The sequence below is a fragment of the Macaca thibetana genome, chromosome 17, assembly GCF_024542745.1.
Source record: "Macaca thibetana thibetana isolate TM-01 chromosome 17, ASM2454274v1, whole genome shotgun sequence".
Classification (NCBI taxonomy): Eukaryota; Metazoa; Chordata; class Mammalia; order Primates; family Cercopithecidae; genus Macaca; species Macaca thibetana.
In genome coordinates this window covers 3,534,601-3,547,461 of record NC_065594.1, presented here as the reverse complement: position 1 = coordinate 3,547,461, position 12,861 = coordinate 3,534,601, and the positions used below count along the sequence as shown (strand labels likewise).

Here is a 12,861-nt window from a genome sequence, read left to right as displayed (position 1 = left end):
ACACTAGAATGTATTCCTTCTATCTAGTTGTAATTTTGTATCCATTAACGAACCTGTCCCTATCCATTCCTCTCCTCTTCACTAGAAGGTTACTTTTAAAAGCCTGTGAATACTTAACAATCAGCTGCCACAAGACAAATATATTTAACATTTAACTGTTCCCTGGCTCTCTTATCACATAGGCAGCTGTCAATGTATTTACTGGGGGTGTGTTTTATTCAAGTGGGCATTCGTATTCAATCTGTAGTCAACACAAATAGAATATGCTGGCCTTTTCCAGACTTTTTAATGTTTGACTTTAAATATTGATTCATCAGTTTTAAAAGGGCTTTGGCTTTTTTCACGTACTAAAGATGCCTGCAGTTTTTGTTTGAATCGTGTTAATTTTTGAGGGGTAGAATTGGCCACAGGTGATTGAGTTAAGCACAGGTTCAGAGGTTGCAATAGGTAAAAAAAAGAGACTCAAATTCTTTTTATGTTAGAATTCCTCACTTATGTTTAAAAAGTCTCCAACATGCCCTAAATTCATGTAACAGAACTATAACTAGGAAATTAAGCACAGCATGTGACAATACATGTCGCAATCAATTTTCCATTATAAAATATATGTAAAAAGCCTATTATCATCTGAAGTTAAAAAGAAGTTCTGTTCCTTTAAAAAAAAAAATCTCTTTTACAGCTACTTTTACATGTGAGCAATGTTCCTTATTCAGTCTTCTGGATAGAAAAGGCACATCAACAGCCAGGCGCGGTGGCTCAAGCCTGTAATCCCAGCACTTGGGGAGGCCAAGGCGGGCGGATCACAAGGTCAGGAGATCGAGACCATCCTGGCTAACACGGTGAAACCCCGTCTCTACTAAAAATACAAAAAAATTAGCCGGGTGTGGTGGCGGCACCTGTAGTCCCAGCTACTCAGGAGGCTGAGGCAGGAGAATGGCGTGAACCCGGGAGGCGGAGCTTGCAGTGAGCCGAGATCGCACCACTGTGCTCCAGCCTGGGCGACAGAGCGAGACAGCGTCTCAAAACAAAAAAAGAAAAGGCACATCGACATTGCAATTTCAAGTGCATAAGGCTCTTCATGTGTCCGTAACTGCATATTCAAGATCCAGCCTGGACTCAAGTTGTAAGACACACTCCGGCCAAAGAAACACATAACTTTCATGATTGTTCTGAAAATACGAACACCACCTCTCAGAGTTAGCACTTCTTGGAAAAAAGTTTCCTAAAGTCAATAAAGCCATGTGGCTTTGGTAATAAAGTAGGTGTGGTAAGACATACATTAAAAAGTAAAGAACTTAACAGAGCTCATGATAATGCTTCCTGCATTGATGCCAAGGCTATATTTTCCAAATGAAAATGCATTTCTATGTTTTGTTTTACTTTCAGAACAATATGACAAATGTTATGCAAAGAAGCTTTCTTTTTAAGTACTCACATCTCTGTGAATGTCAAAAATTGTCTTCCACACTAGGACTCAATCAATTCTCACCCCTCCAGTTCTATACCTTTCAATTAGATAATAAGCACTGCCTAGAATTTTTAAGACTACATGAAAGCAGGGTTGGCAAAAACGCCTAAGGTGAAACTGCACCACAGAAAACGTACTGAGTAAATCCTGAAGTAGCGCAGTGTAATCCTCCCTTTTGCATCTAAGTATCTGAGCATGAAATGACAACACTATAAAATATCTTTTGCATGAGGCATGTTTAACAATAACTGTTTCCTGTTTACATAAAGAAACTTTTGTTTTGTAGTCAAAGAAACTGTCATTGGAGTAAAAACTACATCTTCATGCATATCTCGGGTTAAACTGTTTTAGTTAAAAGAAACACTGAACAGTGGTGATGGTTTTGTATGCAAATTGAGTCCTTTATTAAAACGCAAAAAAACGACACAGATTTCTTGCAATCGTGAACGGAGACTGGATGACCAGTGCACTACCATCAAAACAGATCACAGAATTCTGATCCGCCAAACTTGATCTCCAGGAGTATATTCGGCAAATTTCTGTTGCATGAGATGGCATTAGAACACTGACACGCATTGGAAGAGCTGGCTTTCTCACTCCGTACATCTCTCACAGGCTCTACTCATCAAAGTACTAATGAATCCTGCTGAACTCTAAGGAACTCTTTCCCGCAGAAGGAATGTACCCTGGGCCGTTCACAGACAACGCTCTCCCGCCGCCGGCGCTGGCCCGGGATGCGGCCCCGAGACTCCTGCAGCCGCGCGCTGGCTCAGGGACCTCCGCAGGACGCGGGCGGGCGCCGGGGCCGGGTCGAACTGGGGCAGAGTGACAGGCTCCCAGTCGTGAGCCTCACAAGCAGATCTTTCTATTTACAATATCCCGGAGAGGAGTCCGGGTCGCGTCGCTCGCACCGCCCGCGGGGACCCGGCGTGAATTCACACGCTCCCTCCCGCCGCCTCGCCGCCTGTCACGGCCCCGGGACCCGGTCACCCCTCCGGGGGTTCCCTTCGCCGCGCAGTGCTCCTCCCTCCCTCGGGCAGCCGCCTCCTTTCCCCGCTCCCACCCAGCGGGGATCCACCAGGGCGAGGGCTGAAGACCTCGCAGGACGCCGCGCGCCCGGGACAGCGAAGCACCTACCTTCCCAGCCACCTGGGAGGCTGCAGGTCCGGGCCGGAGCCCGAGGCTCAGGACGCGCGGAGCCGTTCTGGTTAAGGCGCAGGGCGCCGGGCTGCTTGGGGGTCCAACCCAGCGTGCACGCCGCGCACCTCCCGGCGCCGGGCTCCGCGCTCTCCCGTAGCCCGGCAACGGCCGCCACCCCGGAGCCCCGCCCACCAGGAGCCCCGCCCTCCCCGTGGCCCTCGCCGTGGCTCCGCCCCCTCCCAGAGCCCCGCCCCCAGGCTCTCCGCTGTGCCTCCGCCCAGCCCCCACTGCGTCCACGGGCCAGCTCTGCAGTCGGGGTCTTCGGAGGCCCCCATCCCGCGGCTGCTGGAGCGGATGAGTGTGAGGCTGACTGGGGGCTTGGGGATGGGGGACCGGAGACCACCAAGAACAGGGCTGTGTTGGGAGACTTTCCTTCAGAGCAGAGAGGGAGGCTTCCTTTCCGCCCCGGGTGTTCCCCACCTTTCAGCCTTTCCCGCGTGGGTCCGCATCCCACCCAGAGGGGATACGGCGGCCAGGTCTGCGCTGCTGCGCCTGAGATCAGGTCGGCCGAGGTCGCACCTCGGGTCCCCTCCGGCAGGGACTCGCCGGGTGCGCGTTCCCACGGACGCCTCCCGGGGAAGTCCGGGGAAGCCCGAGTTCGCCTCCTGCAGGCCTGGAGGCGCTCGGCCCGAGGCGGCCGCACCCTTCTGTGTACTTTCTTCTTCAAGGAGTTAAAAACACTTTAAGAGAAGGGGCATATTGTGTTCCGATTTGCATCTCTGACAGTATCAGTCATTCAAATAAATGTTCAACCAGTGCTTTCTGAGTGGAATTGAATCTACCAGCTCAGGAACTACCTTCTCTGACTTCAACCAAATGTTCTTCTCTCTGACCTCCTTTTGCCCTTAGAGACAGTAACACATTACCGAGTTCATTAGTTCTTGAATCATTTCATGTGTTTTGACAGATTTTCCCAGTTAGCCTGTTAGCTCATAATAGAGAGAGAACCTGTTGTTAGCCTGCATGGGCTTGGGATCTGACAATCTGGTCCCAGTGCCAACCTGTTCATTCACTAGTTGCATGACTTTGGAAAAGTTACTTCACCTCTCTAAGCTTCTGGTTCTCCATCTGTAAAATGAGTTGCTTCATTGGTGGTAGTTAAGTATTAACAGATAAGGTATTTAAGTACGTAGGCCAATGCCTGACACTCACTAAATAGCCATTCTTAGTAGCAATATATCCTCTTAACAATGCCTAGCATCAATCAATAAATGATCATTGACGGTGAGGAAAAGGACATTGAACCTCGGCACTCCAGCTGTTAGATTCATCTAATTCTTTAAAGAGACTCATTAAGTTAAACACAGTTGGCCCTCCACATGCACGTATTTCACATCATGTATTCAACCAACTGCAGATTGAAAGTATTTGAAAAAAAAAGAATAGTTGTGTCTGTACTGAACATGTACACTTTATTTTGTCATTATTCCCTAAACTATGTACATAGCATTGACATTGTATTAGATATTATAAGTAATCCAGAGATGATTCAAAGCATATGCAAATTTATACCATTTTTTGTAAGGGACTTGAGCATCTGCAGATTTTGGTATCCAAGAGGGTGTCCTGAAAGCAGTCCCCCTCAGATGCTGAGGGAACACTATAGTTCCCACTTACCTTCATTTGAGTGTTACGTGATTTGGAGACAGTGTCTGAACAAAAACTCAGGCACACAATTGAGCACCATGGTAGTATAAAAAGAATTCTGTTGGCAGGGTACGGTGGCTCACGTTTGTAATCCCGGCACTTTGGAAGGCCGAGGCAAGCGGATCAGCTGAGGTCCGGAGTTTGGGACCAGCCTGGCCAACATGGCGAAACCCCATCTCTATAAAGATACAAAAATTAGCTGGATGTGATAGCAGGCATCTGTGATCGCAGCTACTAGGGAGGCTGAGGCAGGAGAATCACTTGAACCCAGGAGGCAGAGATTGCAATGAGCCGAGATCACGCCACTGCACTCCAGCCTGGGCGACAGAGTAAGACTCAGTCTCAAAAAAAAAAAAATTCTGTGATCCTTAGGCTCATGCAAAATGAAACTGGATGCTTGTAATTAGGACTGGGAGCATTTTACTTCCTTTAAAACACTGCATATCATTAATGGGTTAAAATTTTTACGGGAAAAGCTAAATTGCTGCAACAATCTTGATAGAGGTGTTTGTTTTTAAGATTTATGTTAAAGGTTAGTTTTCTGAAGACAGTTTTAGCAATATCTGAGCTGATACAAAGTGCATTTGTTTAAAATATTTTTCCCCAAAAGTTGAACTGAGGAAACTTGAAAAACGCCTTGAAAAAATAGTTTCAGTGATAAACTAGCTCTCTGGAAGCAAAGCTAATGAAAAATTGCCTGACTTCTAGTCATTTCTAGTGTAAATCACTATGCCTTGGGGAAGAAATGGAATAGAATGCAAGCTACAAGAGAATATGAAATTTTGTGTCTTTGATTTACAGTGTTCGGCACATAGTAGGTTCTCATTAAAAATTTGTTGGATGAATTAGTAATTGAGAGTGAAAATCTCAAAGGGTAATAAAGTTTTCCAAATACAGTTAAGAAAATAAGTGGAGGAGGAGCCCCCAAGACCTAGCTATTTAAGTAATTGCCAATACCCACTACTGCCAGTTATAGACTGTCAGCACAGGGCTGGGGGAGCACTGTAAGGCCAATGCCCAGTGACTTCCTGAATGTCACACACCAAGTTAATTAACAAAGCTGAGGGCCGGGCGCGGTGGCTCAAGCCTGTAATCCCAGCACTTTGGGAGGCCGAGACGGGCGAATCACGAGGTCAGGAGATCGAGACCATCCTGGCTAACACGGTGAAACCCCGTCTCTACTAAAAAAAAAATACAAAAACTAGACGGGCGAGGTGGCGGGCGCCTGTAGTCCCAGCTACTCGGGAGGCTGAGGCAGGAGAATGGCGTAAACCCAGGAGGCGGAGCTTGCAGTGAGCTGAGATCCGGCCACTGTACTCCAGCCTGGACGACAGAGCCAGACTCCGTCTCAAAAAAAAAAAAAAAAAAAAAAAAAAAAAAAAAAATTAACAAAGCTGGAATCAGAATCTGGGCTTTCTGTGTCTTAACATAATCTTTGCCATACCATGGGTGCATAAACCAATATATATAAAAAACCCAGGGAGGCTATTTTTATATAATTTATATAATGTGGAGCTCAAGACACTTACAGAGCAAAGTTGTTACAAGTTGCAGCACTTGCACTGATACAATGAGTTTGTGATATCTTGGCCCTGAGCACCTCATTGGCTAGACCCTTTTCATGAGTTTGATGAGGGATGAGACAGGCCATTGACTCTCCTTCTCTCCTTCCTGATAAACATGGTGGACTCCCCTACCTAGGGCTGGCTTAAGGCCAGACTGGCTGAGCAGCAACCCATGGTGCTAAGCTATGGAGCCACCAAAGCATGGGGAGCATTTAACAGGATGGAGAAAATTATCCTTATCAGAACTCCTCGCAAAGAGAGTGGGTTATGTTGGAAGGAATGGTTTTACGAAGACAATTGAAAACCCCACCTGACTTGTCCTTCTCCTTCTCATCAAAGAGAAAATTTAAGTCACAAAGGAGGGTGTTAAACTACCTACTTCATCTAAAGAAGTGAGTATTGATTTTGGCAAATGAGTGGGTTTGAGCTAACAACGTTGGAGCCAAAACTGAATGACTAGTGACAGTAGAGGAGAAATTAAAGCACAGCCACCACGGAGCCTCCCTCTGCCCTCCCATCATAGAGCTCACCCAAGCGGACAACGTTTTAAAGAACCACCCTTTAAAGGGGACCAAATCACTCATTCTTCCAGGGTGGCTTGGACTGGCCTTGCCATCACAGAAAGAGAATCCAACTAAACCAATGCCGGATGGCTGAGTTCAGTTCACTCCTGAAGCACGGGGAGAGCAGATTATGCCTTCATGGCTTAGGGAGGTCCTTTATGGCCAACATGGCAGAAAATACTATTAAAAATATCTAATAGTTCTTACAATATATATAAAAGCAAAAAAAAAAAAAAACTGGAGCCCACATTTTTGGCCAAAATTTTGGCTATAATGTTTGCTGACAGTCAAGTTCAGCTTTGTGTAATTCTTGTAAGAGAAAGAATGAACTGCGTAGCCCCGGAATGAAAAAAATGTAGACCACAATGCTGCCACTGAATTATTCCTATAATCTTGCACATGGTATTTATCCTTGCACAAGTACTTAATATATATTATTGAATCAATTGATAATGAGTGAATTAATACATATTAGGTCATGTTAGTAATAATCGTGTTTACATAGGAATCATAAAGAGGGTGATAAGCCCTATTATGAGGGCAGCTGTTTGGCCATGAGAGTCCTGTATTTGTATAATTTTATCAATAACTAAATTAAAATTTTTCACACAAGATATATATATATATATATATATATATATATATATATATACACACACACACATATATGTATTTTTTGAGACGGAATCTCACTCTGTTACCCAGGCTGGAGTGCAGTGGTGCAATCTCAGCTCACTGAAAGCTCCGTCTCCCGGGTTCTCGCCATTCTCCTGCCTCAGCCTCCCGAGTAGCTGGGACTACAGGCGCTCGCCACCATGCCCGGCTAATTTTTTGTATTTTTAGTAAAGACGGGGTTTCACTGAGTTAGCCAGGATGGTCTCGATTTCCTGACCTCATGATCCACCTGCCTCAGCCTCCCCACGTGCTGGGATTACAGGCGCGAGCCACCACGCCCGGCCCCAAGATATATTTTTTTTCAAGGAAGAAAAATAAAGAGTGAATGAAAACATGCTCAAGATTCTTAACATAACCAAACATGATATGAAACACATATCATATCATGTTTGAAATGCACATTGCGTTTGTCAACTGAAATGTCACAAAATCCCACTGGGAATTTCCCTGGAGGAAAATTGACCTTAAATTATTAATTTTTTTGTGGATGCCATTGGCATCTTCTAAGAAAACATCAATTCCTTCAAAACACACAAAGATGTGTTGACATAACGCCAAACTCCTGTATACACATACACACAGAGACAAACACACAAATACATATATAATTCCACATTGCATTGATGCATTAAACTTTTTGTGCAAATTATTTTACTTGTTAAATTATGGGTAGCAGCTACTGTGTTTAGACAGCTTAGAAGTCCAGAAGCAGAAGGAACCGTTGGGAAATAATCGGACTAATCCAGCTGACTGACATACCTATCATGGAAACAAAAAAATGCACTCCAATAGGAAGTGGCTGTCTTTAGTTTTCCAACTAACATTGTTGTTTGATGAGCTACAGGGTGCATTTGTTTGAGCAGTTGTTGGAAAGCAGACCCCGCATGGTAGACTGGAAACAACATTGGACTAGAAGTGGGAAAATCAGCCATGTGACCTTGTTAAGATAGGGACATTCATTTTCTATAGCCTCAGTTTCCTCATCTGTAAAATGGCCATAAAAATTCCAATCCTGCTTATTTCATAAAGATGATGTGGTCAACACCCTCACTTCACACATGAGAAAACCCTCTTGAGGTCATACAGCTAATTGGTGACAGTATCAGGACTCGACAAGAAAGTCTTTTGAAGACTTGGACTTTGTGTGGTCACAGAGCTGCCACTGAAGCAACAGATAGGAAAGTGCTTTGAAAAATGTCACATAAGGGTTTCGTTCAGTAGAAGTAATAGGACTATATCTGCCCGTCATTTTGTGGCAATTAATTAGGAAATGCCTTTTGAGACTGTACCTGTACCTTCAGATATAACCATCTTTCTTTTAAAATCAAATACACTCTGTTTCATTTCTCAACAATGACACAAGAAGTAAACAATTAACTGAATTAATTCAAACACTGAAGTGGATTTTCAAGGACTTGACTTGCCCAAGCTAGTTTTCTACAAAGCCTAAATTAATCAGATAATTACTAATTCTCCCCTTTGTTTAGTGCTGAGGAGAGCTTGTATTTGTTAAAATGATCCTAGCAGCAGAATAAACATTCATTTAAAATTTTTTTAAATCCCAAATCTGAACTAAATGAGCAAGTTTTCAAACACACTATTTCTTTAGGCACCGTCTCCAGTCATTGTTTTAAAAGGTTAATTTTCTTTATCTGAATGTGAACACTAATACCACTTTTGTGATTAAAAGGAAGATTTTAAGCAAACAAATTTTTAAAAAATCAAACTAAACCGATATTGCAAGATATTGTGAACATGATTCGTTTTACTCTTAGAGAAAAACAAAAAAGCAAATGCCTCTCCTGGCATGACTAAAAATAACAGTTAAATCTTTAAGATTAAATTATTACTGACACACTTTAAAAATATTATCAGTTTAGCCTGGCTTTAAATAACCTCCACTTAACAACTAGTAAAGTTTTAAAATTAAGTAAACAATGCTAATTACCCTCCTAGTATCAAGAGGAAAGTGTAGAAAGTAATTTGATTAATTGACTCTGAAAAATTAATTACATATGAAATGAGACTCATTAGACGTTTCCTGTTTCATCAGAATTTCAGACTAAAGGATAACTAGTCTTATCACTTATGGTTTCTTTGTGGTTCAGCTAGCATCAGATAGACTTGTGATAATAATTAAATCTTTTGCCCAGATAGATTTAGGACTAGAACACACACACACACACAACAAAAAAAAAAAAAAAAAACCATTGCGAACGAAGTAACAGTGTTACTTTTCCACTGTATTTAGTTCTTATATTTCACTGTAAAGATTTTGCTCTGTGTGCCTGTGAGCGTGAGTGTGTGTGTATCATGAACTGACAAAGAAATAACAGTTAACTTCCAAATTCAGTACAGCAATATAATTTGGTTTTGTCATGTTGGGCATTAGCTAAAGTGAAAATGTGACTGAAATACTTTATGTAACATAATAACTGTTGATTACTCAGTTTTCATAAACAGTTGGCAAATTTTAACTTACAACAGCTGTCACTATAAATGTAAAGTAAATGTTAATTTAGGAATATTAACCTTGTGAATGTTTCTGAAAATAAGGCTTATGCTATTTCCAAAGGTTATAGAAAACCACTAGAGTATTTTTAGCCAAACTTAGTGCAACTTTATCCTCACTGTTTTTAAATTCTTCACTTTTACACATAAAAGGCTTTAATCATACTTGAATGGTTTTTCAGTGATTCCCTTGGGTGTACAAACTGCATAAGGAAATATATTTGATAGATTTACATCTTGGAAGTGAGAGAATAAATAAACTAAAGAAACAGTATTGCCAGAGATACATTTTACTCTTTTATGTAAGAAAACAAAGAAAGCATTTTCAACAAGCAAAGTTGCACTGACTGTTTACTAAATAAGGTAACCCATAAATACTTAGAGCAATTATAGCTCACAGATCTCAGGGGCTGAAGTACTGGTTGCATGCTAAAGTTAGCACTGTTCTGTTTTGTCCTGTTTGTATAACTCATTTCCAAGTAAAATTTGCATGACAGACGGCAAACCCTCTTGTAAAAACTACTAAAACTTGCCTCAAGTTCCATAGTTACTCTGATACACACATTCAGCATCATGTAGTATTCAGTTGTATAAATGCTTTCTAAAAAATTAATTAAAACCATTCTTTTCTCAGAACACATGCAAAAAATGCAGTGAAAGCTACAACAAAACTTAAAACAGAGTACCTGCAACACGCTGAGCTCTTTGCAGTACTTACCCGTTCGACAACTTAGTTTCTCCTGGCAGCACTTCTATGCCAAATGCTTCTACCTTCCCAAAAATGTATGTCAGCACAAGCCCAGACGAAACTTCAAATCCAGGAAAATAAAATTAACCATGCAGATCAAAGGCAGACGAGCAGGGAGATGAAATGCCTGTAATCTGATCAGTGATCAGTTGCTGAACATCAAAGGCAGGGCTGAGTTTATATATATGCATGGATATCAAGAGAGTTCACTTTTAGCAGGTAGTTACCCTCCCGCCTCCTAGTCCACACAGTCTTTGTTAAACATGGATCACGTTGTTTTCCTCCTCTTTTTTGCAATAAGGCAATGCTAGTAATTCTCCCTTGCTTGGGCTGAGTGGCTGGATCTGTAGCTTTTTTGGTTCCCAAGCTGTGTTGTGGACTGTGTGTTGGAAGCTTTTCCTAGTGCCAGCGGGTTCTGCTTTATCCCTTTCATCTCGCTGAACTGCAGATCCCATGACATCATTCAGCGCTGTGGGACTGGTAGGAGAGCTATAATTCAGCCTGTGGGGGAGTAAAGCTCCAGAGAAGCCAGCGTTTGGCTGATTTCTAATCACGTTAGACTATTGTGCCTCACACAGGACAGTTTCTGTTATCTGTCTCCCAGCTGGAAAGGACAGCAACTGCTGCTGGATGCTTCTTGGGTGATAAGATCCCTGATGGTTGGAAGTGCCAAATGACAGCATTTAATTGCCTCTTCGCTGATAAAAATCACAATTTCCTACAGAGACTGGGTGTCAAACATCCAGCATAGTTAAATAGCACTATGGGACCACTCTGAAAAACACCCAAGGACACTGCCAGATGGACCGGTGACATTTTCACATTCCGTTTCCCTTTTCAAAGTGACAAGTCTTTAAGGATCTTAAGGAAACTGACCTTTCCTTGAAACATACATTATTAGGATCTGATTGCCAATCACACCGGGGTGTGTTAAGTAGTTAAGCAGCAGATAACCAGCAGTTCGTGAATAAACTGCTGCCTTCCACTGGCTCACTTAAGACTTTGGGCAGAGATTTAATCTCAGTCTTTGCCTTAGTTTAGGATTCTGGAAATTAGATTTTAAAGCAATATCTACTTCTTAGACATAATTCATTATAAAATTCACTTGTTGAGCATTTTAAAATTCACAAAAGAAGAATTACATAGAACAAAGCATTTGCCCTGTGATTATTCCAAAGCCATGTTATTTGCCTTTTAGGGCTGTTTCTTCCAAACTCATAGTTTGGACTTTCAACTCACTAAAAAATTACTACCTTAGCCTAATTCTTCATATTTTAAAATTAAATATATTGCTCATTATTTAAAAATTTTTAAGCTATTTTCCTTAACAGTGTCAGATTCAATACAATATGATTATTTTATTTTTAGTATTTAGTAAAATAGAAGATAAGAAGAAATTTCATCTTCCTCGAAATCCAGGATATGGTGCTTTTCTGATTTTCAGACAGTTCTTTCATGGAATGAAGACAATTTTTCTATTTTATAATGGAAACTCACCAACTTTTAGAAGGTAAGTTAAAAATATTTTTGCAAAACTTAGGGGATAGTAGAACTCAGTCTTTTTAAATGTAACTTCCCTCCTTAACTGGTTTTGTCTAATTTTTCCTGATGTGATATTTGAAAATGTTGTTTATGAAGTATTTATTTCCAGACTTCTATGATTTTTGAGTAATTTTTAATAGCCAAATATTTAGATTGAACCGTTCATGAGTTCAGTATAACATTTAAATAGTCCTGTTGATTTTTCAATGTTTCTTGTATAATTTTTCTACCTATACATCATTTCTCACAAATGCACAGAGCTCAAATAGTATTTGAATTGGCGGGTGTGATGCTTAAGGACTTCCTTAAAGCAGACCAGGAAAATTCCGGTGACATCTGGGCTTCACATATGTTTCCTTGGCACCTTGAACCCATGAATACAAAGAAAATATTTACAAAGACAAAATATTTACAAGAAGGCATGTGCCCATTTCTTTTCTGAAGTAGTCCAAACCTACCACCAGCATGGAATCCATATGCCATCAGCCTGCACTCAGGATTAAGTTTCCCGATACACTGATATGTTAAATCAGAGCAACTAGACACTCTGTAAGGTTCATTGGCTAAGCCAGTAGATTCTGTGTCTTTGTAGAGTTCAACACCAGTAGGAATAGGTGAAGGACTGAATTCGGATTCTTGTGTTCCGTTGGAAGCATACAAGAGGCTCTTGAAAGCAGGGACTTGAATGAAAACCAATCAAATGATCTTCAATTTATATAAATCTCCCCAAGCAAGATTTATAGTTCAAGATACATCTAGCAATGCAATACCATCTCCAGTAGAAGAGTTTATTCACCAAGTCACTGAGCATTATTTTGAATTGGTCCTCTTGTGGCCAAGAACACCCCACGTGTGAGATGAAAGGGGGCTAAGGCTAGGGGCCCTATCTGTCGCCTGGACCTGAGTGTGGCTAAAGGCCGGCCTGACTGCAGGAGTGACCTC

The 12,861-nt window shown here is 41.7% G+C and overlaps 1 protein-coding gene across 6 annotated transcripts in view; it reads right to left on the bottom strand.

Moving 5' to 3' along the window:
* TNFRSF19 (TNF receptor superfamily member 19) overlaps positions 1-10,939 on the bottom strand; it is a 105,811-nt gene extending 94,872 nt beyond the window's left edge. For 3 of the 6 annotated variants that reach the window (XM_050767101.1, XM_050767103.1, XM_050767097.1), the window contains exon 1: positions 10,348-10,939. The gene's annotated coding sequence lies outside the window, so the exon portion shown is untranslated. Of the gene's footprint in view, positions 1-2,605; positions 2,775-3,088; positions 3,213-10,347 lie in introns of those variants that run through there. The other 3 variants (XM_050767102.1, XM_050767098.1, XM_050767100.1) reach the window with 2 other exon arrangements.
* Between the last annotated feature and the right edge of the window lie 1,922 nt (positions 10,940-12,861).